At 43.9% G+C, this 24,751-nt stretch overlaps 1 protein-coding gene across 3 annotated transcripts in view; it reads right to left on the bottom strand.

Annotated features, from left to right (window-relative positions):
- The window catches only part of Farp1 (FERM, ARH/RhoGEF and pleckstrin domain protein 1), a 304,589-nt gene extending 279,843 nt beyond the window's left edge, over positions 1 to 24,746 (bottom strand). For 2 of the 3 annotated variants that reach the window (XM_008823592.2, XM_008823588.2), the window contains exon 1: positions 24,660 to 24,746. The gene's annotated coding sequence lies outside the window, so the exon portion shown is untranslated. Of the gene's footprint in view, positions 1 to 24,203; positions 24,622 to 24,659 lie in introns of those variants that run through there. The other variant, XM_008823591.3, reaches the window with a different exon arrangement.
- Positions 24,747 to 24,751: the final 5 nt, after the last annotated feature.

The following is a 24,751-nucleotide window of genomic DNA, read 5'->3' on the forward strand; positions in this document are numbered from 1 at the left end:
GAAGAGTATTTTTTAATAATGGGAAATTATCACATTAAGGTTCTACTGGGCTTATCTTAATGGATAAGAACTACTAATGAAGCCAGGCATGGTAGCCCACATTTCTGCACCCAGCACTTGGGAGGCAGAGGCAGGCAGGTCTCTGTGTGTTAGAGGCCAGCCTGGTCTACATAGTGAGTTCCAGGCCAGCTAGGGCTACAGGGAGACCCTGTCTCAAAAACAACCCCCTCCCCCAAAAAAAGTGGGCTGGAGAGATGGCTCAGCGGTTAAGAACACTGGTTGTTCTTGCAGAAGACCCAGGTTTGAATCCCAGCACCTACGTGGCAGCTAACAACTGTCCCTAACTCCAGTTCCAGGGAATCCAACAGCCTCTTCTGTCCTCCACAGGCACTGTACAACACGGGTGCACTTACCTACATGCAGGCCTAACACTCATACACATAAAATAAAAATAATAAATTTAAAAAATTTTAATTATTAAAAAAAAACTAATGATGCTAGTATTGGGAAAGCAGTTTCTCTTAGATCCACTTTTTCTGAGTAACTTTACTCTCATTGTTTACTTAACAAACCATTTTCCCATAGCATTATGAACACTGAGTATTTTTCCTCAGAAATTTTTCATTTCCTTAGGGCTGGACAGATGACTCAGTAGGTAAACGTGCTTGTCACACAAGTGTGAAGACCTGAGTCAAATCCCTAGAACTTGGGTAAAAGCTATGTAGCATCTGTAATTCTGAGCTCCTACAGGAGATAGGAATTGGGGACAAGGAGAATCAATCCCCTGGAAGCTCATGGGCTAGCCTTACGCAGCAGAAAAATAACAGAGACCTGACTTATACAAGGTGGAAGACCTCTGACCTCCCACACTCACATACTAATGCACGCACACATGCAATGTATACACACATAAATGTTTATGTCCTTTAGTGTCAGCATCATATGCCAAATTATACAATTTCGATTTTTAAATCTTACTATTTTTATGTGTATAAATATATTGCCTGCATGTATGTAAGTGCACCCCTGTCATGCAATATCTGCGGAAGTCAGAAGAGGGTGTTGGATCTCCTGCAACTGGAGTTACAGATGGTTGTTAGCTGCCATGTGAGTGTTAGGAATCAAACCCAGGTTCTCTGCAAGAGCAGCCAGTGCTCTTAAGTGCTATGCCATCTCTCCAACCCACCAATTTCAAATATTAAAAAAAAAATAAACTCCAGAATAACTTCTAACATTAGCATTTTCAAGTATACCAAACTTCTAGTATTTTCAAGATCAAGGATGGCAAGGAAAGTTCTACTCACATCCTGCACTGGAGATGTTCCTGGACTGACAAAGCCTTGTTCCCAGACACTGCCCTAACCCCCTAACCTCCCCAACTTGCCCCTCCCTGCCATGAGATTCTTTCTCAGACAAATGGTCAGATCACAGAGAAGGACCATGTCATTCCTAAAACAATTAGGAGCTTGTTTCCTATTAAGCAAAAATCTAAGCTCTCCAAAAGACCAATAAAGCTTTCAGGGAATCCACAGCAGGAGATTAAAAACACAAAATGAGGGCCACAGATGTGTCACTTTGTTGTTTAATCAAATATAAAACCAGAGGTTTACTGAGGAAGAACCTCTTCTTTTGCTCCTGTGTAACCTAGGGAGGGTGCCCCAGACTCCCCAATCTATCCATCTAGAACAAAAATGCCCCACCCCCTCCAGAAACACTGCTGAGTGGCTGTCAGGTAGACAGAGTCCAGATGCTCAGCAAACCTCCACATGACTCAAATGCCTCCCCTGAGCCGCCAATCAGTAAATACCACAGGAGGTGTGCACACCATAGCAGATCCCGGAGCCTCCCTGCCCTGCCTGCCCACCCACTAATGCTCCGGGTGCCCTACCAGGCTACTCACGGGGGCACCTGCCAACAGAATGACTCATAAAGGCAGTCCACAATCCGACAATTTACTCTGAATTATGCTGAAGACCATAATAATGGGTGTTTAGAAAGGTCATGCTAAGTTTAATTTATAAGTCACTAATGCATGATATCACAGCGCAAAATAAGCTTTTTCCCCCTCCATCTTAAACGGTATTTGTTTTTAAGATCTTGGAGCTCCTGACTTGCAAGAACATTGTTTCAGCATTTCTGACTCTGCCAGAGACCAACCTGGCCTGTAGACTCAGAGACAGAGTTCAGAAGCTCTACACACAGCCTGGGAGGGCTAGATCAGGGAGGGGCAAATATAGATCTGCCACCAGTAGGTGACCCTCCATCCCAGGCTTTCACAGACCAGAAGCCAAACAGCTGTGAGGTGAGCTCCAGTCCAAGAAGAAGCACTTTTTCTAGAAACTCTGAAAAGGAGCCTCCTTCTCTCTCACTCAACAGAGATTTATGAACTCCCACCGAAGACCACGGCCTCTGCCTTAGCTAGGCAAAAGTTCCTCTCAAGCTCATGAAAGAGGCCAGTCTCCAGGAACACAAAGACAGGCTTGCTCACACTCCTGAGAAAGTGAGCCCCCTAGCCAAATGCTGACCACCCACCACCTTGGAAATTTTCTGTCTGACACTTGGCCATCAGGCAGGGCCCACAGATGTATTGACTGCCAAGAGTGTTGCTCTAACTCAGGTGCTCCTTCACACTCAAGACTTTGCTGGAAAAACACTCCATCACAGTTCTGTCTGATGCCACAGGAAGGCTGAACACTTTTAGTAGCAAGCAAATCCCAACCCACCTCCACCCCCACAACTACCACCACAGGCCTTTGAGAAAAAAAAAAGTCTAGTGATGATAAAAGAAAGCAGTAGAGGCCCATCCCTCCCAGGCTCTAAATGCTGCTCAACTCATCCTGGGAATCTCCACATGATAAATATTCACAGAGCAAGTCATCTGGATTGCCTCCCCATCATGTGAACAGAGCTACATTCCTCTGAACAAAGGTCAACAGGAAATGACCTTAAAAGACCTTTGACCTTAATCATGTTGATTTAAGGATTACTGAGGCAAGATTATAGGGGGAAAAGAAATTCACAAAACATATGTAGACTAGATTACAAATTGGAAAAAGGAAACAATGTAAAAAAATTTTTTAATTAAGGAGATGTGGGGAGACTAGTGGGAACTAACTTCTGCTCCATTAGCTGTGAACCTAAAGCTGCTCTAAAAAAAAAAAAAAAAAAAAAAAAAATCTACCTTTTAAAATGTAAGGAAAGACAGCTAAATAAGGCAAACAGGAAGAAGAAAGCAATCTCCATGTGGAGTCAGGCTGATTTTGCCTGACCACTTTGCTTCATTTGAAACATTTTCACAAGATATTATTTTGTTTTAAAGAAACAAATGAGCCTGGTGTGGTGGCACAAGATTATAAACCCAACACTTAGGAAACCGAGGCAGGAGAATCACCATATTTGAGGCCAGCTTGGGCTACAATAGCAAGTTTCAGGCCAGTCTTGGCTATACAGAGAAACCCTGTCCCAAAACAAAACAAACAAACAAAAAAAGGCCCAGGTGTGGTGGCACAGGCTACTTGTAATCCCAGGATTTAGGAACTAGAGGCAAAAGGATCAGGAGTTCAAGGCCAGTCTGGGCTACATAGCACCTACTAAAATATAGAAATAAAAAATATATAAGGACCATACCACTAGGACAGTTTCTCTCCCCTACAGTCCTGTTGAAATGACTTTAAAGCATCAATGAAGCCCTATTCCATCCTATCATAGACCTTCTCCCCAACTTCAGACCTCACTCTCATACTTTGGGATACATTTATGTGGCTTTGGGATTACTATTCTGAATGGACTCCTGCTTAGGGCTCACTGAAACCAAAGCATCCCACTGCTCTGGACAACAGATCTCTTCACCTTCAACTTCAAGTGACAAAGAGAATCCTTGGGAAAGCCATCTACAGAAGAAACCTGCCCCTCCTCTAAGAGCCACGTGAACCTGTTTCTGGGTGTGCCACACAAGAAAGAAGAAAGGGGTCTTGACATAGAAATTTCCAGTAGTACAGCAAGGATAAGATTACAATGCCATGTCCTGCAGTACATCACACTTGATGGCTCACGTGTACAAGCTCAGCCCAGCTCATAGAGGGTGGGGGGTGTTCTTCAAGATTTTCCTTTACGAATCTTTGGAAAAAACTGTTTTTACTTCTTGTTGTGACATGGTTTCTTAATTGTAAAAGCAATAAAAATTCATGATGGGAACTATAAAGCAATTCAAATATAAAGCAATTCAAAAGAGATTTAAGAAATCAGCTTGGGGTACAGTTCAGTTCTCAGAGCGCTAGCATGAGGGAAAGCCTAGGTTCATGCCCAACACCGATAAACTGGGCATGGCAATGCATGCCTGCATGGAGGGAGAGGAAAGAGAATCCAAGTTCAAGGTTATCCTTAGCTACATAGAACTCTTGAAGCCAGCCTGGGCTATATGAGACACTATCTTAAAAAACAAACACTGCTATGAGTCCTATCTGAAGGAAACTGTAAATAACATCCTTTTCTCTATGTATTTATCTTCCATACAATTTTAAGTAAATGTGATCAAGTTTTAAGTAGCAACCACAAAAGAAGTGGTAAGGGACCCTCAGACAAGAGAGAAGGGTACCAGAGGAACTCCTTCAGACCTCTAATCCTACAGGAGGTGGCAAGTGAAGAAATGATCTGTCATGGGCTGGGGAGATGGCTCAGTGGATAAAAGCACTTGCTGCCTGAACAATGAGAACCTGAGTTCAAATCCCCAGGACTCCCACAAAAAGCCAGGCATGGCCACACACATGCCTACAACTCCAGCCCTGTGTGGTGTGGTGACAGCAGGATCGCTGGGGCTTGCCAGCTGCTAGCCCAGCTCCAGGTTCAGTGAGAGGCACTGTCTCAGGAAAATAGGATAGAAAATGATACAGCAGGGCACCTGATAACCTCTTCTGGCCTCTAGGTACATATACCACAACCATGCACATATGCACCACACATACATACACAAAAGGAAACAATGTGTGACAAAGGTTACCACTTAATATAGTCTTCCACAAAGACTGCAGGAGTATAAAAACTTAAGCTGCTCTCAGTAAGTGGCAAAGGACTTCCTGAGCTAGCTTCCAGCTGTGTGACCCTAGACAAGTAAGTCACTGAACCTCTCTGTGCCTGTTTCCTCTTACATAAGATGGGAGTGAAAATGAGAGCAGTTATAGATGAGTCTGTACATGTAAAGCAATGGGAACACAGTTTAGGACTTAAGAGTGCTCAAATAAAATGAGTGGGGTAGAAAATAAACACACAGAGGGTCCAAGTGAGACCCTCAAGTAGAAGTTTCTGGAAGGAGGTAGGTGGGGACTGGGTGAATGTCAAATCCCAGAAGGTCTTAGTGGATAGCAGAGCCTGGGCAGGTGTGGAGAGGAGAAAGAGAGGAAGGTTCCTATGACTTCTTTGATGAACTTGGCCTAGGCCAGCATGGGGTGGGGTGGGGTGGAAGGCTGGAAAAAGAATGAGGCAAGACACCTGCCCTCTTCCAACCACCTTCATCATCAGTGTGGCAAGACAGAGCGGCTCAACCCCACACAAGATCGTTCCCCAAAATGAAAGCCTTCTAACTGACTTATGCACTGTGAAGGGAAGTTCTCTGAAAAACTGCATCTTAAAACTGAATGGCTGGAGCTGGAGAGATGGCTCAGCGGTTAATAACACTGACTGTTCTTGCAGAAGACCCGGGTTCAAATCCCAGCACCCACATGGCAGCTAATGACTGTCTGTAACTCCAGTTCCAGGGGATCCGACAGCTTCTTCTGTCCTCCTTGGGCATTGCACGACACAGGTGCACTGACCTACATGCAGGCAATACATGCATACACATTAAATAAAAATAATAAATACGAAAAATATTAAAAAAAAAAATGGTCTACGTGAAGCGACTGATTAGAACTTCAATGATTGTGGAGAGTTTGGAATGTTGCAGGTCCAGAGCCTAATTGCCATTTATCTTGAGTCATTTTATCTCAAAATAAATTAATTTTTTTATCTTTAGCCCCCTAAATAGCCACTCCTTGCTCACCTTTGTTTCTGACTTACCATCTTGTGACTAACATATAAAACCTGTTGGGGGGTTAGAGGGATGGCTCAGCAGTTAAGAACACTGACTGCAGAGGACCTGGGTTCAATTCCCAGCACCTACATGATGGCTAACAACTGTCTGGAACTCCAGTCCCAGGGGAATCCAACACTCTCTTCTGACCTCTAACAGGCATTGCACAACACCAGTGCATTACATATGTACAGACAATACATTCACACACATAAAATAAAAATAATAAAATATTTTTTTAAAAAGGCTTTCGGAATGTAGACTTAGCAGACCACCAATTTCTACCATCCAAAAGGTTGAGTGTCATCAGAGAGCATCTGAGGCCTATAGCTGAGATTTCTCTTTTGCTCTATCTGCCTGCTTAATGTTCCCACCAATGTTTTGAAAACATCTTGATTTATAACTTTTCTTTGTTTTGTTACTATAAAAATTTCATGAAACCATCATTACATTGGAACATGGAACTTGGGGTAACCTGAATCTATGTTCCCAGGCCATGGCCACTCATATTTGGCTCTAGAATAAACTATCTCTTATTACCTTTGAAGTGAGTTATGCAACAGCATCTTGCTAAGAGCATTTTCTGAACTCTCTATAAGGACACAGGGATGAGGGGAGGTAACCCTTCACACCTGGTCTGCAGGCAGGCAATGCTCAACAATACTACCTCAGAGTCCTTCTGGCACAGTCCAGTAGAATGCACCTGTCTTATCTGAAGAGATTACGGAATTTGGACTTCAGCATTTCATAATGCTGAATTCATAATTCATAATTCCTCTTCCAGGAAAAAAAAATATATATGTAGGCACTAAAAGGGAAGAAAACCTTGACCAAAGACTTTTGCTAAAAAGATTATTTGCTCCTGGATGTGTTTATCTATTTACATATTCTGCTCAGTTAAGAGTCAAAGCCTCAGGCCGGGCATGGTGGCACACCCCTCCGGAGGCAGAGGCAGTTGGATTTCTGTGAGTTCAAGGCCAGCCTGGTCTGCATAGTGAGTTCCAGGCCAGCTGGGGCTACAGGAGACTCTGTCTAAAAAAGACCAAAAAAAAAAAAAAAAAAAAGAGTCAAAGCTTCATTAGTTTAATAAAACAGATGGGCGTGGTGGTACCGTTTTTAATCCCAGCACTAAGGGCAGAGGCAGATGGAGCTCTATGAGATTGAGGCCAGTCCTGTCTACATAGAGTGTCCTGGGCCAGTTGGAGCTATAAGAAGAACCTGTCTCAAAAAACAATAATAATAACAACAACAATAATACAAACAATAGCTACCAAGTTTTGGATGTTATTACTGGTTTTTGTTTGCATTTTCTGAGATAGGGTCTCATGTAGCCCAGGCTCATCCTGAACTCATCGTGTCATAATTCTTTTTATCTTTTTTATGTGTCTGAGTATTTTGTCTGCATGTATATAAGTGCACCCATGTTGTGAAATAGCCCGAGGCCAGAAGAGGGTATAGGATCCCTGGGAACTGGAGTTACAGATGATTGTTAGCCACCAAGTGAGTGCTGGGAACTGAACCTGGGTCCTCTGCAAGAGCAGCCAGTACTATTAATTGCTGAGTCATCTCTCCAGTCCTGCTCTGTTATACAGGATGACCTAGAACTCTTGCTCCTTCTGCCTCCACAGGAGGAGCTGGGATCACAGGCACACACCACCACATCCAGTTTATTCAATGCTGGAGATGGAACCAAAGGTTTCAGAACATACACCCTATCAACTGAGCTAAACAACTGAGCTACGTCCTCAGCCCAAGTTACCAAATTACATTTTTGGTTTATTTGTGTGTGTGTATGTATGTGTGTGTATATATGTGTATGCGTATACATACACATATATACATATATATACACATATACATATATATAGCCAGCATCCCTTGTAATAAATCATCTTTAATTCTCCAAAGAAACTCCAAGTCTCCAAAAATTCTAAATCTAAAAAACACTGATCCCAAAGACTTTATGAGCAAGTTATTTAGAATTCATGATCCATACACAGTATTCAGGAGATACAACCTCTGTTTTTTTAAAATACCGAAGGAAACTGCAACAGAAATGAAATTACTTTCTCTAGACCACAGGACCACATGTCCAAGCCAGCAGTTGAATATGGGTCCTTTGGGTTGCTAGAGTCAGTTTCCAAGACAGCGCCCAATGTGCCCCGCCTCCTGGCATCCACGCTGTGAAGTCACCTCCCACTGAGTCACAGCTGGCCCTGTGACAAAGAACACCATGGAAGCAGCAGCGTATAACTTCCAAGACTAGCTCATCAATTCCCAAAAGTTCCTAACAGTGCTTCTTCATGGAAACTCACTCATGTCAAGTGGTGTGTCACACTGTGGTATGCTCCACCCGGCCCGCGGAGTTGCTGAGGTTCCTTGGAAAAAGATCTTACATACAGCCCCAGCTGCCATCCTTACTGCAAACATTTGAAGTCAAAACTGCTCACTTAAGCCACTCCCGGAGTCCTAACCCACAGAAATTACAAAAGGTTATTTACTGCTGCTTAAAGCCATTAAATTTGTCGCAGGGGTCATAAACAGCACAAGCCCCATGGCTGCGTGCTTTTCTATCCTATCTTACAGCTGCTTTGGTAATTTTATTATCACTGAATTATTTATGTAGGGAATTACCAAGTTAGATGAGGAAATTAATCTACCTCCCTTATCAGCTTCAGAGCTAAGCGCCCATGCACTGACTTGCTCACATTCACTTCCCGCTGACAGAGATGCATTCTGGACCTTGACTTCTAAGCACCCACTGCCTGTTCTGATCCACCCTTCAACACACAGGCAGCTACCACAGCTCTGTAGGCCTTTGCTAGGTAGTCCAATAAACTAAGTCATCTCTTTATTTAAGCACCCTTCAAAAATTATTTTCTTGGGCCAGAAAGATGGCTCTTGTGAGCCGACATGTCTGATGACCTGAGTTCAATCCCCAAGACCCACATGGAGAAAGGAGAGAAATGACTCCCACAAGTTGTCCTCTGACCTCTACACATATGCTATACCATGCGCTTCTGCATGCATGCACGTGCATGTGCATATGCACACACACTAAATGCAATTAAAAATTATTTTCTCTGTATTCTTATTTTTAATATTTTTATTATTTTTATTTTTTTATGTGTATGAGTGTATTGCCTGCATGTATGTGAGTGCACCCATGTCATGCAATGCTGTGGAGGTCAGAAGAGAGCTTCGGCTTGCCCTGGAACTGGAGTTAAGGATGATTTGTAGCCGCCATGTGGGTGCTGGGGATCGAACCCAGGTCCTCTGCAAGAGCAGTCAGTGCTCTTAACTGCTGAGCCATCTCTCCAGCCCCTGTATTCTTATTTTTAAAAATATAAGATATTATTATACTCCAACTAAAATGACTAAAAAAAAAAAAAAAAAACAATACTTGGGCATGGTAGCACACACCTTTAATCCCAGTACTTGGGAGGCAGAGGCAGGTGGATCTCTGTGAGAGCGAGGACAGCCTGGTCTACATGGCGAGTTCCAGCTGAGGCTGCAGGGAGACCCTGTCTCAAAAGACCAAAAAAAAGGATTCTGTTTCTAGATATTTACCCATGAGAAATCAACACTATATTCACAGATGAAGTTGAAATTAAAGGAGCACTGCATCTATAGACAATATCCTCATAACTGCCCCAACTAGAAACAACCCAAATGTCTTTGAGCAGAAGAATGGACAGACACACTGTGGTATGTCTAAGCAATGACCACTACTCAGCAGTAGAAGTGAAGCAACTCTAGACACATATAATACTCAGAAAAATCTCCAAGACATTATGATAGTTCAGAGAAGTCAGTCTAAGCCAGGCGTGGTATTGCAGGCCTTTGATCCCAGCACTCAGGAGGCAGAGGCAGGCAGATCTTTGTGAGATCAAGGCCAGCCTAGTATGCATAGTCTAAAAGATTACATATGCTGTGATTCCATGTATGACATTCTGGAGATGATCAAACTGTAATTAGTGACAAAGACTGATTAACAGGGGCTAGGGGTGAGGACAGGGGCAGCATGAGGGAGAGTTCTGAAGTGAGAGAAATGTCCCATATTCTGATTGTGGAGTTGGTGACACAGATCCAGAAGTGTTAAAACATGGAACTATATACCCAAAGGAAAAAAGTAACTCTTGTAACATTAATATAGATATTCTACATTAATTTAAAATATTATATATGCATGCATACTATATACTATACATACTTTTGATTTATTTTTATTTTATGTGTATGAGTGTTTTGCCTGTGTGGATGTAAGCACATCCATGTCATGCAGTGCCCCTGGAGGCCAGAAGAGGGCATATGATTCCCCAGAACTGGAGTTATAGGTGGTTATTAGCCACGATGTGGGTGCTGGGAACTGAACTTTGGTCCTCTGTAAGAGCAGCCAGTGCTCATAACCACTGAGCTATCTCTCTAGCCTCTATATAAGCTTTCTTTTTTTGAGGCAAGGTCTCACTATGTAACCCCAGCTAGCCTGGAATTCTCCATGTAGATGAGGCAAGCCTTAAATTCATTGGGATTAAAGGAACTAACTACACAGGCCAGGTTGACCTTGATCTCATGGAGATCCACTTGCCTCTGCCTCCCCAGTTCTGGGATTAAAAGCATGTGCCACCAGGCATGGCTTATGCTTTGCAGAGGCTATTGCAATTCACTTCTCCCCTAAGAAGAAATATGTCCACTTGTTAATCACCTTCATAGCCTAAGGGCCTCTTAATTTTCAAATCTTAAAAAACCTGCTGATCCTAAGAATCTTTACAAGCAAGTTATTTAAAATCCGTCATTGGGGGGCTAGAAAGTTCAGTTAAGAGTTAAAGAGCACTAGCTGTTCTTGCAGAGAACCCAGGTTTGGTTCCCAGCACCCACATGGTAGCTAACAACTGTCCACAACTCCAGTTTCAGGGGATCCAACACCCTCTTCTGACATTGAAAGACACAACTGTACTTACACACATGCAGGCAATACACTCATATGCATAAAATAAAAACAATATATAAAATATTTTTTTTAAATCCATCATGTGTATCTCAGGATTCCATCTTCTTTCAAACAATTACCATTTATAACCTTTAGAGCTGAGGATGAATCTCCTGCGATGTTCCTCATGGACATTTTTCCTAAGAGCCAAAGATTTGTTAAAGAACTTAAACATGAGGGCTAGGGATGTAAGTAAGCACTAGAGTGCATGCCTGGCAAGCATGAGGCCCTGGGTTCCATCTAACACCCAAATACACACACACACACACACACACACACACACACACATACTGACACAAGTTCTTCAACTTCTCAGTAAATATTCACTGGAAGAGAAGGCACTGTTCATCTCTGAGGTCACAGGAGTCTTGCTCTATCTGTCCCCAGAGTACCTGGGAACATGTCTGAGGGACTCTGGAGAGGGGACAAACATCATTCACCCTCAACAGACCCTTGCACATTTCTCTGTAGCTCTATGAGCACTAAGGTGACCATATGCCTAGATACCTCTTGACCAAGTGCCCCACAAAGTTGGCACTTCCTTTCAATAGCAGAAATGTCTCAACTGAATGGGAAATTTTTACATATGCATACATATGCATATAAGACTTTTTGTCTGTTTTATTCATTGATGCGAATATAAAGAACACCTTCTGCAAAGTACCAGAATCTTTAGGACAACGCCCCTTTCTAGCATCCCTTTCATGGTTCCCAACTCATGAAGACTTATTAACTGGGAAGTTAATAAGGAATTGGGATTTCCCAGCTACCCATGACCCCATGATATGACTTTCACTAATCAGTCACAGAAAGGCTCTTAAGTACCAGAAGACACAACTGAAGATTGAGGCACAGTTCCTTATCTCCAGAATTAACTAGTGAGAAAGACCAGGGAGTCAGTGCCCTCAAGGATAGCAGAACATTGGCTGCACCCCTGGCTGGTACCTCAGGACCCTGCAGTCTGCACAGAGCTCTCCCACTGAGCTACATCCCCATCCCAAATGTCAATGTTCTCTAGCAGTGAGTGTCCTTTCAAGGTGTCACTGCTACTGAGGCTGTGATGGATGGCCAAGTCTTGGGTGTGTCAAAAAAGAGAGGATCTTCCCTGTCAACATGATGGCATTATCGCACAAAGGCCCTGCACCCTGGAGATGGATTAGGGCTCCCCTTCCCTGGGCTCCCTGGGGCTATGGCAACTACTCTGGACCACTCTCCACCTTCAGCTAGAGATGCACAGCGGTACTCTAGAGCCACGCTGGACAGGTACTAACTCTACCCTTCTCCCAGGCCAGAAGGTGTGTCTAAAGACAAGCGGGAGGAATGCCGTTATGAGGACAAAATATTACAAATGACAAGTGACTTCCAACACACCACTCACAGAATGTCAGGTCAGACCTGTGAGCAGCCGGGTGTGCAGTATGGAGCTGCGATTCCAGCACCTGAGTGGAGGCAGGAGGATTGGGAGTTTAAGGTCAGCCTGGACTACATGAGACAAAAATTAATCAATCAATTCAGCAAACTGCTCTCAGCTGGGAACAGGTTTCTGCTTTCTGTTTCTGTCCCGGCGCCCCGTTCAGCCTCTCTCCACTCCTTTGCTTTCCTTCATTGGTACCTAGAAAGTCTGCCTACCTAGAAAGGTGACTGATGTTGGATGAGGCCTGTAATCCAGGCCATGACCCATCCATTCCCTCCATATCCTTCTACATCTACTCCCAAAGCACAGGCACACTCCCCACTGCAAGAGTAGATAGTCCAAGTGAGGATAGGGAAAGATGGGAGTTCAAGTACAACCAGAGGATCCTAACCCCAGCAGAACCCCTTACTGGGACTCTCCTTCCCAGGGCACCAAAAATGCAGGAAGGTGTTCATAGCCCAGGTAATGGAGGGACCCACTGAGTTTTGAGGTAGGCACCACCAATGCTACACATCCTGCAATGTGCAAGATGGTACCTCCCCAACACTGTTGCCCAGCTGTCCTGCTCAGAACAGCAGCAGAGAAAATCCCAAGAAAAACAAAGCTGAAGTCCAGAGAAAAGCAGAGACGAGGTGCAAAGACCACGTCACAGCAGCTAGAATCTTTGCAGCCAAGTCTCAGCTACTGAGAAATCAACCTCTGCTCTTGCTTGTGTTGGCACTGGGAGCTGAATGAGAGCTAAAAACTCCCCATCCTCCGCAGGACTCAAGCTAGGCTTTAAAAACAAAATCCAGAGATGCTCATTCCACAGACTCCGTAGCTGTGCACAGCTGGTCACTGCAAAGCTAACAAATGGTGATAAAGGACAATATTCAACCAAGTCAAGCACTAGCTGCAGGGAAGCCACAGGATCTGCCTCCACCTCCTAGTGCTGGGATTACAAGCACATGCCACCCTGCCCACCTATTTTTACCTGTGTTCTGAAGATCAAAGTCAGACCCTTGCACTTACACAGCAAGTTCTTTACCAACTGAGCCATCCCCCAGTCCTTCAGATTTTGTTTTTCTTCTGGTAGTGGTGCTAAAGATGTAACCTAGCCTTCACACATTACCATGTGTGCTTCTTCCCCAGCCCCCTCAGCTGGCTTTTATTGTATTGATTTAAAAATAAGGTAAGAATATTGTTGTTCTACATTCTACCTACATGATTTGTTTTTTTTTTATTTGCAGTTCATTTACATGAATTAAGATTCTTATTAAGTCACTTTTTCTTCACAAATTCAGTAAGATGTTTGTCTCATTTAGGAAACCTCATTTCTGAGTTTATTTTCAAGTTTGCTGTGACCAAATGCCTGACAAGGAGCAACTAAGGGAGGAGGGGCTTCTTTTAGTTCACAGTTTGAGCAGATATGGTCCACCATGGCAGCAAGTAGCCCCACGGTGACAGGAGGGTGCAGCTGGGACCCCACACCTCTTCCTATCTTAGAATAGAAAGCAAATAAGGGCCTATCTATGGCCTGCCCCAAATAACCCACTTCCTCCAGCAAAGCTCCAGCTCTCAAAGGTTCCAGAACCTTCCAAAACATTACCACCAGCTGGGGATTAAGTGTTTAAACACAGGAATCTAAGGGAGACAATTTACATTCAAACTACACCAGCTCTGGCTTCCCAAGCTGCTATTTTTTCAAGAGTTCCTTCCTCTTAGCTCCCAGGAGATTCTGATGCTAGACAATCAAGGGTTCTGGGAGGATTATAAAAGAGCCCAGATAGCTGGGTGTGATGATGCAGGCCTTTAATCCCAGCAGAGGCAGGAAGACCTCTGTTAGTTCAAGGCCAGCCTGATCTACATTAGAGAGTTCCGGGCCAACTAGGGCTACATAGCGAAATCCTAGCTCAGAAAAAAAAAATTTTAGTTAAGAAAAAAAAGTCAGATTAATGTCCTCACCAACTCTTAAACATGGAGAGATGGTTGTTGCAATGGACCCAAGTTTGGTTCCCAGCACCCACATAGCAGCTAGCAATCATCTGTAACTCCAGTTCCAAGGGATCTTCTGGCCTCCTTGGGTACTGCACACCACACACAGATGCACACATCCATGCAGGCAAAATACTCAAATACATAAAAATTAATTAATTAATCATACAGATGTGTGCATAAATACCATTCCAGGTGGAGGGAAACGGTAGGTATTGCCACTATTTTTCTTTAAAAAGTCAAGTGACACCGCTGCAGCTGCGTTCTGTAATGTAAACTGCTAAACATCAACTCCAGGCAGATGTGCAATAAGACCACCATGAAAGGAGGTCAGATTTAAGGACACTTAGCTGCACGATTTGCATATGCCAAATATCAAAAGTCCTTGAAAACTGTATGTCAGACTGACTTGACATGATATCTGTCTTAGTTTCTTTTCCTGTGGTTGTGATAAAGTACCCTGACTAAAGTAATTTAAGGGAGACAGGGTTTAAGCTTGCAGCTTAAGGTACAGACCATCATGGCAGGGAAGCTGAGGCAGCAGGTTTGAAGCAGCTGGTCAATTAACACCCAGGAAGGAGAGGAGTGAATGCAGGGTGCTGCGCAGCTCCCTTTCTCCATTTTCTTCCATTCAGGATCTGCAGCCCAGGAAATGGAGCCACCCACAGTGGGTGGGTCTCCCACATCAAGACAGTCACCTACAAGCATACCTAGAGGCCTGTCTCCCAGGTGATCCTAGATCTCAAGCTGGTAACTAAAAATCACCATCACACCCCCCCCTCCCTGAAAAAAAATAGGTAGAAAGGAGTTTTCTCAAAGGTAAGGTTAAATGGCAGGTGAAAGATGAATAACTTTCAATTAATCTACCAGTCATGGTGTTTTGGTATGGCCTACCTCAAAGAGAATTAGGAATTAGGAATAAATGCATTGTTTAGTGCAGATAATATTACTTAACATTTTAAAATTAAAAAAGAAGAGGCTGGAGAAATAATTCAATAGTAAAGGGCACTGGCTGATCTTGCAGAGAACCCAAGTTTGGTTCCCAGCACCCACATGGCAGCTAAAAACTGTAACTTGCCAGGCATGGTGGCACATGCCTTTAATCCCAGCACTTGGGAGGCAGAAGCAGGCGGATCTCTGTGAGTTCAAGGCCAGCCTGGTCTACAGAGTGAGTTCCAAGACAGCTGGGGCTACAGGGAGACCCTGTCTCAAAAAGACCAAAAAAACTGTAACTCCAGTTCCAGGGGATCCGGCACCCTCTTCTGACCTCCTGGGGCACTGTACAGCACAAGTGCACCTACCTACCTGCAGGCAATACACTCATACATAAAACTGAAATATATATATTTTTTTAACTTTAAAGAAAATAATGAGCTAGAGAGATGGCGCAGCAGTTAAGAGCACTGGCTGCTCTTGCAGAGGATCCTGGTTTAGTTCCCAGCACCCACATGGCAGCTAACAATGGTCCATAACTCCAGTTCCAGGGGATCTAATGCCCTCTTCTGGCCTCCATGGGCAGTGCACACACATGGTACACACAAAATACTCATACACATAAAATAAAAATAAAATATTTTAAAATTTCTTCAAAATATGACTTAATTGTGTGTCTGGAGGCTATACAACTCCATAACACACTTAGGGATTCCAGCTCCTTCTTCTAGAACTGCCCTCCTCTTCAACAAGTCATAATATATATAACTGCTGTGGCTTGGCACATCCCATCTAGTCTTTGGGGCTCTTTTTTCAAAGCACAAAACATTCCTCAGATTGTGTTTAACAAACAACCCAGATGATGCTGGAGGCTTCTGGAAAGGAGTTTTCTCCATGACAAAAGAGTTTCAAGGAGCCTGAGCCACTACTGGTCTGACAACATCAGAAGTGAGTGTGAAACTCAGAGCTGTAGCAGCCCTCAGCTAGAACAGCTAATTAGGCTGCAGCATCTAATTAACCAGAGGTAAGAAGCCCAAGGACAAAAAGCAAGCTGCTGGGAATGACAGAGTAGAAGGACAGAAACACCTTCTTTTTTTTTTTTTTTTTTTTTTTTTGGTCTGTTTTGAGACAGGGTCTCCCTGGAGCTCCAGCTGGCCTGGAACTCGCTATGTAGACCAGGCTGGCCTCCAACTCACAGAGATCCACCTGCCTCTGCTTCCTGAGTGCCACCACGCCCTGCCAGAGACACTGGGTGCTCAGACATGGAGTGGGAGCTCACCTCATTATACTTGAGGCCACTGTTTGATAGCTTAAGATACCATCAGTCAGACATTCTGCCCCTTGCACACAGGGATTCTGAAATGTCCCTTGAGGTCTTAGGGAAAGAGGACCAATCACCTGTCTAACAGGACATAGAAGAAAGAAGGTTAAGGCCAAGTCCTAGGGTTTTAATCCCTCCCCGCCAATCCCAATTACTTTTGAAGGCTTCCTAATGGCTTCATAGAGTGTTACACAAATTCTTGGTCAAATTAATCAATGTTTATTATTTACATTAAATAGGCAGAAGAACCAAAAATTAAGAGAACTTTCTTCTTGGCATTATAATACTTACCTGATCTAGAATATGCTGGTTAAAAAAAAAAAAAATACAGACACCCAAATGTGCCACACTACCATTTTTAGAATGTTAAGAGGCTGGAGGGATAACTCACTAGTTAAGGGCACTGGCTGTTCTAGCAGAGGACCCAAGTTCAGTCCCATGGTCTCCACAGGCATTGCATGCATGTGGTACACTTACATACATGCAGGCAAACACTCATTCACATAAAAATAAACTTAAAAATAGAATGTTGCCGGACATGGTGGTACATGCTTTAATTCCAGTACTCAGGAGGCAGAGGCAGGCAGATCTCTGTGAGATCAAGGCCAGCCTGGTCTACATAACAAGTTCCAGGCCAGCTAGGGCTACAGAGAGACCCTGTCTTGGAAAAACAACAAAAGTTAGAACATATGAAATGTTTTGCAAAGAATGCTTGCTCTTTCTAAAGACATCATCAACAACAAAAATAAAGAGGAGAAAATATAAGAACAAATAAAAATACAAGATGAAGATATAACAAAGAATGTATATACAGAGGTATGGAGAGTCACAACTGTAAGATAAGGCGGTATTGAGCATATGCAGTTCATTCACGACAAGTACAGTCAATAAAGTTATAGAAAACAGACAAAGTATAGTGGATCTTCACAGAAAATGACAACGATCAGGAAACACTGAAAAGATTCCATAAGGCATCAGGAAAATATAAAGTAAAATTGCATCCCAGTATCACTACACATTCTCCGTAAGGGCTAAAATGGAAAAGGCTGACAATTTCAGGTGCCAGGCAAGAAGTAGTCATGGAAGTTTTGTGCTTGGCTGGTGGGAATATGAAACGGTCAAACACTTTTAGAGATAGATGGCAATTAAATATAAGCATCTTGTGAGACCCAACAGAAAAGATGAAAAGCATACCTTCCTCTACACAAAGACCTGTTCACAAATATTCTTAGCTTTGTTCATGACAGCCAAACTCAAAAACAACCTAATGGCAGAAGATGGATGGGTAAATACAACTACTATCAAGGTCCAGATATTGAAAAATCATGGAGGAGCTGAAAGAAATGAACTGGAAAAAGAGGATGGCTAGGAGAGTAGAGAGGGAGGAGAGACAAAGACAGAAATAAACACAAAGGGGAAAAGAAATCACACCTGTACCCATTAGAGTGAACTGCAGAATGCCAGAAAGAAAAGATACATCGTTACAAATAGCAATTAGCCAGCAACAGGACAAGAGTTGGATAACACAGGAAGTACGATTGAGAATTCCAAATCCCACCTACCCATCATCCAGAAACAAAGATATTCCTAAGGAGCACCAAAAGGGAAGTTGCCATGGTTAGATGTGCAATCATGGAATTCTAAGAGATTGTCCTAGTTAGCTTTCTGTTGCTGTGATAAATCACTGATCAAAAACCAACTTGGGGAACAAAGGGTTTATTTCAGTTTACATCTCCCAGGTCACAATCCATCAGTGAGGGACGTCAGGTCAAGAGCTCAAGGCAGGAACCTGGAAGCAGGAACTGAAGCAGAGACCATGGAGGAATGCAGTTGACTGGCTTGCTTCCTTTGGCTTGCCCAGCTACCTTTCTTATACAGCCCAGACCCACCTGCCTAGGGACAGTCCTGTCTACGATGGGCTAGGCTCTCCTTCAACATTTAGCAATCAAGAAAATGCCTCCTAGAATAGCCCACAGGTCAACCCAAAGGAGGAAATTCCTCAACTGAGGTCCTCTCTTCCTAGGTGTGTCAAGTTGACAAAAACTAACCAGTGCAGATATATCTCAGGAGAAGGGAAATTATCCCAGGATCTTCTGTGTACAAAAAAAAAAAAAAAAGAGAGAGAGAGAGAGAGAGAACACAGCAGACTAGTCACACAGATAAAAGGATACCAAAATATTAATGGAAGTTTTTGGTACTAGGCAGCAAGATTGCAGTGTTTCATTTTTTTCATGTTTTTACTGCATTGTGTGTGTGTGTGTGTGTGTGTGTGTGTGTGTGTGTGTGTCTGTGTGAAATGAATATGTGGCTCTTTTACTTATTTACTTTTTATTACATTTTATTTAGTTGGGTGGTGTAATAAATAGTAGATATTAGTCTTTTCTTTCAAACCCTATAAAACTTGGAACTTGATGACAAGAAATTCTACTCTTTTAATCACACTACACCCTGTAAGACTTTTGTTTAAGGTAAGGTCCCCGTGCATTCCTGAGTCTGATGGCCTGGAGTACTATAGTTCTCCCTTCACACTGATTCTTTTAAACTAGCCAACCGGGAAAGACTGTGAGGTCTGACCCCAGCCAATGGGAAAACGACAAGGTTTTCTTGTGTTAGAGATAAAAGTCCCTCAAACTTCCGGGTCCAGTGTGTGCTTGCTGGACTTGCTGGATCTGACTGACCATGCAAGTCACCCTTTCGAAAAAGTTAAATCTGCCTTGCTTTGTCCGTATGCTATTTGTGTGATACTGATGGGGTCCTTGGACCTCAGATTTTATTTCTAATGGGGAGGACACACACAGGAAGCGGGGGCAGACATGCCACAGCCAGCATGTGGCGTCAGAGGACAACCTGAGGAGTAGGTTCTCTCCTTCCACCATGTGGGTCCTAAGGATTGAACTCAGGTAGTCAGACTTGGAAGCAGACTCCTTTATCCACTGAGCCATCTCATCAGCCTTTTGATAATGTCAGCCAGCTTTCAGGACCACACTGCTCCATTACAAAGAAATAACCATAAAAGTCAACTATCAAATTCTCAAAGTTGCAGAACTGTAACCTATTACTGCTAAGATCAAGTTTCATATTAAAAAAAAAAAATCTTAAATCCCAGGGACTAATTCAAAAGAACATTAAAGGCTGGACATGTTTATTCACTTAACAAATATTTATCAAGTGTATGCTATGTTCCAGGGACTACCTGTTTCCAGGGAAACAACAGGATCAGAACAAAAAAGTACCATACTACTGATTTATAAGTATTCCTCTGAAATTGATAATAAAATACCTTTATGAAAAGCATTTCTTGAGGGCTGGAGAGATGGCTCAGAGGTTAAGAACACTGATGGCTCTTGCAGAGGACTCAGGTTCAGTTCCCAGCACCCACATGGCAACTAACAATCATCTGTAACTTCAGTTCCAGGGAATCCAACACCCTCTACTGACCTCTGCAGGAACTGCACAACACTGGTGCATTTACATACATGCAGACAATACACTGGTACACATAAATTAAAATAGTAAATAAAATATTTTTTAAAAAAGAAAAGCTTTTCTCCAGCTACAAGTGGTGGCACAGCTGTTAATCCCAGCACTCCAAAAGCAGGGGCAGGAGGATCTCTGTAAGTTCAAGACCAGCCTAGTTTTAGTGAGTTTCAGGACAGCCAGAGTTATATAGTGAGACCCTGTCTTTTAAAAATAAATTAATAAGGTGGGTGTGGTGGCGCACGCCTTTAGTCTGCAGAGGCAGGCAAATCTCTCCGAGTTCGAGGACGTCCTGGTCTACATAGCGAGTTCCAGGACAGCTGGGGCTACAGGGAGACCCTGTCTCAAAAAGACAAAAAAATTAAAAAATAAAAATTAATAAATAAAGCATTTCTCCAAAGGTCTTCAGGTAAAGCAAAAAGCCAAGTTAGTCTTGCTGTAGTGAGGGTCATCCTACTAGGCAATCTAGTTTGGCCTTTAGCATTTCTGTTTTAATATATGCATGAGTGAAAGTTTTGCACAGGAAATTAATTCAGTGAAAATGTTGTATCCTACATTAATTCCAAATCTTGCCGTCTATCTATAATTTCCATACCACAGCAAAATCATAAAACTGCACAGCCCTGGTCAAAGTTTATAAGCAGCACTAAGCATGGTTAGTCTGGTGGTATTGATGGTCCTCCTATTTCTCAAGTAGCAAACGCAGGGTACCATGTTCAAATAATGTATCAGTTGTCTACTTTTTCTCAAAACATCCACTTGGCAAAACATTTTCAACTGACACAAAACAAGAAAAAGATACCCTATTAAAACTCAGTTTCTCTGCATTGAAAAAAAGTATTTTCGACAGCCATGGTGGTGCATGCCTTTAATACCAGTGCTTGGGAGGCAGAGGCAAGTGGATCTCTTGTGAGCTCAAGGCCAGCCTGATCTACATAGTGGTCAGTCCCACTATAGGGAGACCCTGTCTCAAAAAGACCAAAAAAGAAAAAAGCATTTTGAGGAAGCTTCTTGATTAAAAACAAAAGCTGCATTTGGCATAAAATGACAGAGAAGTCAGTATTTCCAGTCATTCTAATGGAAACCATTTGACTCTGACCTTAGCCACATGGGAGTGGTTAATGAGGTAACAGCCAAACCTATGTCACTGAGGGACAGAGGACTATGCTCATGTAATGCCACAGCAAAAATCTCAACCGCTAAAAAGCAAAAAAAAAGAAGTTCTACCACTTATGTTCACTTCCCGCTCCCAGGCAGTATTTCTATTCTTGCCTAAGTAAAAAGGACTGCAAAGGCTGTGTTACAGGATTGTGTAGCCCTCTTTATTTGTAGCATCGTCTTTTAGATGGAAAAGCGCAGTTCTCAACAAATACAAAGTCATTCTCTACAACAAGCAAGGCCAGTCACAAAAGGTTGGTTTAAAACCAACCATACGCCGAGCATGGTGGCTCATACCTTTAATCCCAGCACTTAAGAGACTGAGGTAGGCAGATCTCTGTGAGCTCGAGACCACCTAGTGAGTTCCAGGACAGCTGGGGCTGTCAAAAAAAAAAAAAAAAAAAAAAAAAAATAAGAAGAAGAAGAAGCCCCATATGACGTGCTATCAAATCAAATCATTTCATCCCTATAGAGGTATAGTGTCCCTATCTGAGACTATCACAGGGGCCGATTTCCCAAAGAAAATCCAACACACAACAACTAGGTTTTTGTCTTTTTGCCTGGAGTTGTCTACCTCCACTCATTTTCCAAGTGAATTAAACACATGTGCGTGCTTGAGAAATACTGGACTAGACTCCAATTTTTTTTTTTTTTTTGACGAGAGTCAAGACTGGTCTTGAACTCACTGTGCAGCCCAGGCTATCCTTGAACTTGAAGGTTTTCCTGCTTCAGTCTCCAGAATGCTAGGATTACATATGTGACCACCACACCCTAACCTTTTCAACACTACATTTAATCCTCATCTTTAAACATTTGGGGGGTGGTGTGTGAAGAGATGGCTCAGTGGGTAAGAGCACTGGCTGCTCTTCCAGAGGACCTGGTTTGGTTCTCAACATCCACACAGCAGCTTACAACCATCCATAACTCCAGTTCCAGGAGAAGTGACACCCTCTTCTGGCTTCCACAGGTATTGCATGCATGAGTGCACTTACAAGCATGCAGGTAAAACACTTATACACATAACACACAAAAAATTGTTTGAATTTTTTTTTTCAGGGCAGGAGAAATGTTTTGGTGGCCAAAAACATTTGTTGCTCTTGTGAGGACCAGAATTCAGTTCCCAGCACCCACACCCAGCCTCAGTAACTCCAGTTCCAGGGAATCAGATGCCCTCTTCTGACCTCTTGAGGCACTGCACACACGGTGCCTATGTATACATGCATGCAGACACTCATACATAACAAAATAAAAATAAATCTTTTTAACATTTTTCTTGGATAGTTTCTTTAATGAAAAGCGAAACAAATATTCACCAAGGTTTTTTATAATTTCCAGAAATTTTAAGAAAATTAAGGTAACCCAACAAGAAAGTTGTTTAAGATAGACTATGACATTTTCTTTGTTAAGTCTGTCCACACAGAGTATTAGCATTCTAACAATGATTCCCATATCCAATGCCAGGGAAGATCATATCAATGTAAAAAAGTACATTATAGCCAACGAGGAGTACATGCCTAGGATCCAGGCACTCAGAGGACTGAGGCAGGTGGATCCCGGGTTAAGATACCAACGTGGGCTACATAGTTAAGACCCTGTCTTTAAAAAGGGGGATCAAGGGGTGAGTTTGCATTGCACACCCCACTTCAGAAGGAATCCCCAACACAGAACCTCTAAATGTAACAGCATACCCCAAGTCAGAGGAGCAAGGCATAGAGTCTGCACCCCTGAGAGACAGTTACCTCACCATCAAATATCTTTTGCTTCCTGTGGGCTGGACAGGCTCACTCCCTTCACCACCAACTCCCCCAGTAAACCAGCCACTGCCCAATAATGCTTCTATTTATTTTACCCAGAAGCAGATCCATTAGCCAGACATTCTAAAAACACAAACGTTTCGTTGTGCTTGGAGTAACTCCAATATTAGTGTCTTGCTGCAGAACGATGCTGCAGGAATATAAAGTGAGTCATGTGGATGCCGGACCCAGGATAAAAAGCATCGTCAGAGGCAGAGGATAAACCCCCAGTAAACCCCCAGCAAGAATACTGGGACGACGGGAAGAATGCCAGAGACTTGGGAAAGGCCCGGCCTTATCCTAAAAACCACCCGGTTTTTAAAGGCTCCTCCCATTAAAGATTTCAGAACCCAAAGATTTTTTTTTTCTTTGCCCATTCCTTGTTCAGATGGCATAAGAAAAGCAAGACTGCTCTGGGGGAATATTCTGAAATGGGCTTGGTAAGTCTTCACGTGCAAAGCACATTAAATTCGGCCCAATGCTGGGGCGAGGTTAGGCACAGAAAACGCTGCCTGTTGGATGGAGGAGATGGGAGTCCCCAAGGTACCCCAAGGCAGCAGCCAGGGCCAAGCCAGTCAAACGCGGCAAATTAACAGGGAGGAAAGCTTTAACAACAAAAAAAATAAAATGAAACAGCCGGAGGCCGCGGTACTCCAGAGAAGGGGGGAGGGGAGCGAGAGCTGAGCCCGGTAAACTGTTCCAGATGAGAGGCAGTCCTTCCCACATCTTTACCAGCTCCCCGGTTCTTTGTGAGTCGCACCTCGCTCTTTTCTGGGGGACCCTGCAAAATCCCATCAGCCCTGGCCTCCAGCTGCCTAAAAAGAATCCCTTCTCCACCCCCCAAAAATAACGCACACACTTAAGAGCTAGATCACACGGCTAAAGTTTCCCTAACTTAAATCGTAAAAACCGCAATCAGAAGTTGTTTTGAAATACTCAACACACACAAAAATAAGAAAAAAAAATCTGTCTGGTACTTTAAAAAGAAAAAAATAAGGGGAACCCCCCCAAACTTTGTCCTCTATAAAAGCATGCTGCAAGATCTAACTTAAGAGGGTGTGTTCCTCTTTGTCACCCACCCGGATCCTTTCGCCGCGCGTGGGCGAGCTGCGGGGACTCGGCGGCGCCGCGGCACCTGAGCCAACGACCACCTCCCCGGGCCGGCGACTGACCACAAGGGCCGAGATTGCACCTCCGGGTCCGGAAGAGGCGTCGGGGGCGCTGTCACCCGGCAGGGTGGGATGCGGGAGAGCGGGGGAAGGGCGCGCGGGGGGTGGGGAGGAGGTCACGGGGGACCCAGGGGCTCCGCGCCACGCAGCCGAGGTCCGCGGAGGTAAGCTACCAGGGAGCCCGAGGTGCCCGTGTTGTGGCTATTGTTGCGGAGCCGGCCGCTGGCCCGGGGCAAGACGGTCCCTCGGTCCCCGCAGGGAGCTCGGGCCGCACGGTGCGCCGCGGCCACCCGGACTCGCACAAGTTGCTGCCTCCGACCGGGTCCGCGCTCCCGCCGCGGTCATTGTTCGGCGCGCGCCTCCTACCTCTGCGGCTGCGGCGGCTCGGGGCTCGGCGGCAGGCGAGGGCGCGGCGGCTCCCGGATGGGGATCCCCGCAGGCGGCGGCCAGGCGGGCGC

Source organism: Nannospalax galili, unplaced genomic scaffold (assembly GCF_000622305.1).
Source record: "Nannospalax galili isolate Female #2095 unplaced genomic scaffold, S.galili_v1.0 scaffold528, whole genome shotgun sequence".
In the NCBI taxonomy this organism is placed as follows: Eukaryota; Metazoa; Chordata; class Mammalia; order Rodentia; family Spalacidae; genus Nannospalax; species Nannospalax galili.